The following is a 5,322-nucleotide window of genomic DNA, read 5'->3' on the forward strand; positions in this document are numbered from 1 at the left end:
AATTCATAGAAATTCAACAATTATAATCTCAATCAAAATATATATTTTTTTAAAATAATGAAATAATCGTGGCAAGGCAACGCAAGTATGATATGATACGCTGTTAACATGTATGACCTCTTAAAATAAAAAAACAAAAAAGTTATGGCAATGTTTAGTAACAGAAATATTGTGTTTACCCCAAATAATCCCCCGAACAATCCGTATTTGAAAGGGGAACGTTCAGATTCAAACGTTATGCGATTTCAAAAGAAAACGCATAAAGCTGCTTTCACTGGCTGCCGTTATATAGTCGTGCATGGGCTTCCTCGAGGAAAGAAATCTGAATAAATTACAATGTAATAAACGGTGCGTGTAAATATTCGGCTTAATTCACATCCCAGTTCCTCGTTCATTGCAGTACCGCGGGAACAACGACACATGGAGCAGGAAAACGCTGAACTAAAGGCGTCGAAGGTTAAGTAGGGGCACAACATCATGTTATTTTCGATAGCTGTTGAATTGAACCAATGCTTTAAATTTGAAGAAGTTGGATTACTGCACACACTCACTCTGTCGTGTCCAGACAACACCTTGTGAATGCATTGTATCCCCCATGTTTACAATGACGTGATAAAACATGATAAAAAGAACTATGCATGTCTGTGTGCATGTCATGTTATTCTGTTTGACGTGGTTAATAGGGAAAATATCCTTTTTTTATTAAAATGGCCAATGTTTGTGAAACAGCTGGGGTGAGAGAAACCCATGCACCTCGCGGCTGCAGGTTGAATACCGCTGACTTCATGAAGCGTGAAGCTGTAGTGTCATGTTAATATGGGGAAACACAGCTGTGGGAGATAGTTCGGTAGCCACTTAAAACCTCCATAAACGCAACGAAAACAGACATTTAATTGAATGTGCTCAAACAAGTTTAACCGTTAAGTATTTCTTTCCTTTTTTTTTACTAATAGAATACGACTAAGTGACACCACTTGCGTCGATTGTCGCAACAGTGTTTTTAGTATCAGAATAAGTCTCCCGTGTTTTCCAACAAATGTTGCAATATGTAATATAGATTATTACAGGCATGGGATTACATTTATATACACCATGGTAACGAATATCCACAGGACATCTTAAGTCTAAACTACATATTAAAATATGTGTAACCTATATATTTATAGGTCTTTGAAAGGCATTTAGAAGTGATACACATACGGAAGAGAATATATGGATGTCAACTTCTTTATTATGAGGAACACAACGTATCGGAGTATATGCTTACTCCTTCATCAGGTGAATGAATGCCATGAGGCAGAGAGCATATATATGTACATGTAAGGACAACGAAATTAATGAAATAACAAAAGGTGGAAAATAACAAAGGGTAAAAGCTAACGAAGGAAGCCAACAGATGATTGGCGCTGATAGGTGATGAGCAATAGACAATGGAAGCCAACACTTAAGTTACCATAGCTAAGTAATTGGTAAAGGACCCTGGGCACTATATTTATTTATGGACACTATATTTATATATACATATTTAGTCTACTTAAAAGCAAACGCTTTGTGACCACATGTAATTAACACGAATTCAGGTTGACATCCTTTGTCCTTTTCAGAATCGACCGCGTCCGCGATCTAGTGGATACAGTGTCTGGGTACAATGACCTGGCGGATCAAACCAAAAGACGTTAACAGATGGTATTTGTTGTTTCCCTGCCTGGCGATCGGACTTAAGAGGATAAAACAAGGACTGGTTGGCTCGGAGTCTGTATAATGTTCCAACAGCGTTGACTGTAAGCTACCTGGTATGTCTGTCCAGATTCGAGTACTTACAGGTAATCATGATAAAGCTTATATATTTCTGATTCTGATAGAGCGTCCATCCGGAGAGCGAAAGGTCCGGGGTTCGATCCCCGGTCACGTCACACCAAAAAACGTTAAAAGATGGTACTTGTTGTTACCCTGACTGGCTCTCGGCATGAAGGGGGTGAAGGACTCGTCGGCTCGGGGTCAGTACACTGTGTCTGAGCGCGGTATTCATGTTAAATTGCGACATGGTACGAGGTGCGTTCAATAAGTTTTGCAACTTGGGCATTTATGTTTAAACAAACAATGTCAACTTGTGGCAGGTGTGACGCTAGTCATAACATCAGGTTGACACGTGTCATAACAAGTTCCAGACACAACAATAGGTTCGATGTGATGGCTTCATTCACCTAAGGGTGGTCACAATCATGGATTCTCTCAAACATGAACGACGCGCTGTAATAAAGTTCCTTACCAAGGAGGGATGCAAAGTAACAGAAGTCCATGATCGCATGTGGCCGCCATATGTGAATGTGGATTCTAACAGTTCAGTCACTCACCCTACAACCCAGACTTAGCCTCCAGTGACTATTTCCTGTTCCGGCAAATGAAATCTGTCCTACGTGGAAATCGCTTCCAGGATGACGAGATCATAAAGGCTGCCACAGAGGCGTGGTTAGAGGGCCAATCTATAAAATGGTATTAAAAGCTTGAAGGACAAATGGAAGCCGAAGTGAATGGAGATGGTATTGAAAAATAAAAAGTGCAAAAGATATTCTGCGAATTGGTTTTATATTGAAGTTGCAAAACTTATTGAACGCCCCTCGTATCTCAGTGGGCAAGCACCATAAATCGGATCAGTCAGCACAAGTACAAGCAGCCACACACACACACACACACACACACACACACACACACACACACACACACACACACACACACACACACACACACACACACACACACACACACACACACACACACGGATATGTTATTTTTACAATAACCGTAGTCAAATTACACGTATTTGGTGTGTAATTAGCTATATCCATACTGTTCAAGCAAACACAAACCACAGTCTAACAGACGCACTATCGTGTGTGGCTATTACAGCACTAGCCAACATTAGCACAATCCAACAGACGCACTGTCATGTACGACTTATGCAGTACAAGCCAGACCTAGCACAGTCTAAACACGAACTATCACGAGAGACTGATACAGTACAAGCCAGACCTAGCACAGTCTAAACACGAACTATCACGAGAGACTGATACAGTACAAGCCAGACCTAGCACAGTCTAAACACGAACTATCACGAGAGACTGATACAGTACAAGCCAGACCTAGCACAGTCTAAACACGAACTATCACGAGAGACTGATACAGTACAAGCCAGACCTAGCACAGTCTAAACACGAACTATCACGAGAGACTGATACAGTACAAGCCAGACCTAGCACAGTCTAAACACGAACTATCACGAGAGACTGATACAGTACAAGCCAGACCTAGCACAGTCTAAACACGAACTATCACGAGAGACTGATACAGTACAAGCCAGACCTAGCACAGTCTAAACACGAACTATCACGAGAGACTGATACAGTACAAGCCAGACCTAGCACAGTCTAAACACGAACTATCACGAGAGACTGATACAGTACAAGCCAGACCTAGCACAGTCTAAACACGAACTATCACGAGAGACTGATACAGTACAAGCCAGACCTAGCACAGTCTAAACACGAACTATCACGAGAGACTGATACAGTACAAGCCAGACCTAGCACAGTCTAAACACGAACTATCACGAGAGACTGATACAGTACAAGCCAGACCTAGCACAGTCTAAACACGAACTATCACGAGAGACTGATACAGTACAAGCCAGACCTAGCACAGTCTAAACACGAACTATCACGAGAGACTGATACAGTACAAGCCAGACCTAGCACAGTCTAAACACGAACTATCACGAGAGACTGATACAGTACAAGCCAGACCTAGCACAGTCTAAACACGAACTATCACGAGAGACTGATACAGTACAAGCCAGACCTAGCACAGTCTAAACACGAACTATCACGAGAGACTGATACAGTACAAGCCAACATTAGCCACAGTCCAACAGATGCGGTATCAAGTGAAACGTATACGTTCTCGCCAAAGTTAGCCACAGTCCAACAAAAGTGTTATTATGTATAATATTGTACAATACCAGCTAACATTACTACAACATTTCTAACTAATTTCCTATTCACCCCGATCTGTGAAGATCAGAGTAGAATAAGTCTTCATGAGCAACCCATGCTTGCCGTAAAGGCGACTATGCTTGTCGTAAGAGGCGAATAACGGGATCGGGTGGTCAGGCTCGCTGACTTGATTGATGCATGTCATCATGATCATATCCCGATAGCGAGGATCGATGCTCTTGATTTCAATCTCTGGATTGTCTGGTCCAGACTCAATTTTTTACAGACTGGAGATGAAACAGCAGAAGCATATACAGGATGGTCGGCTAATCCGTATTAATCCGGCATTAAGGGGCTGAAACAAAGACTGGTCGGCTCGGAGTCAGTATAATGTGTTTGATATTCATATTAAACTACAGCATGGTATCTCAGTGGACTAGTACTATCAAATCGGCATTTATCAAAATCCATTGGGTTATTTAGTATAAGCAGCAACACACGCACGTGCATGCAAGTGCAATAATCTTGAACGCGACGTTAAACCGCATTTCACCCCATCTTTGATATCTTGACCGACCAGATATCATTATTCACGTTACGGGGGATGATATGAAGTACTCTAACCCTTTGCACAAATGACACGAATCAGAGAAACTATGTCATGCCAGGTATAGGATTTTCTAAATGTGAAAAGCTTAAAGACGTTTGCCGTTAATTTACATCACAGTATTCACCGACATGAATCATTGTGTTTTTCCACGTATAACGCAGAAGCGGCATAAAACACTTGGATAATCATTTCAACAAATTAGACCAAGTTAGCAGTGACACGAGTTGATGCAAGATATCCGTTATGGATTTAGCATTTAAACATTTATAGAAAGACCACAAAAGTTCGTCAACGCCAATCCGACTACATGAAGGTATTATAAACTCTTAGCGGTTTAGCCGAGCTCCGATTTCAATATGACACACGTGCAGGCTAATATGAGATCCAGTGACATGTTTATGAAACTGTAAATTATTCCGATAAGTGCCGATGTTCGTCTTTGAAAGATATCCGATAGTTGCTTGATAGCGGACCTTGATTGAATGTCCCCTGAGCGTGTTTCAATACGTATTTGTGATCACCTTTGGATACGGACACAAAGGACAGAATACACTGTGGTGTTTTGTTCTCACACTCAGCGGTCAATGTAGCGTGTACTTTCGCAACACACCAATTCTCGATAGCGGATGTAAAATACCCCAACGTACTTTTGTTATGGTGAGGGGACTTCGAAATGATTAGCCTACAATACCCAGAAATACAGGAAGGCAGGCTGGCGGAGAA

Source organism: Haliotis rufescens, unplaced genomic scaffold (assembly GCF_023055435.1).
Source record: "Haliotis rufescens isolate VD_foot unplaced genomic scaffold, xgHalRufe1.0.p SCAF_9, whole genome shotgun sequence".
NCBI classification, from domain to species: domain Eukaryota; kingdom Metazoa; phylum Mollusca; class Gastropoda; order Lepetellida; family Haliotidae; genus Haliotis; species Haliotis rufescens.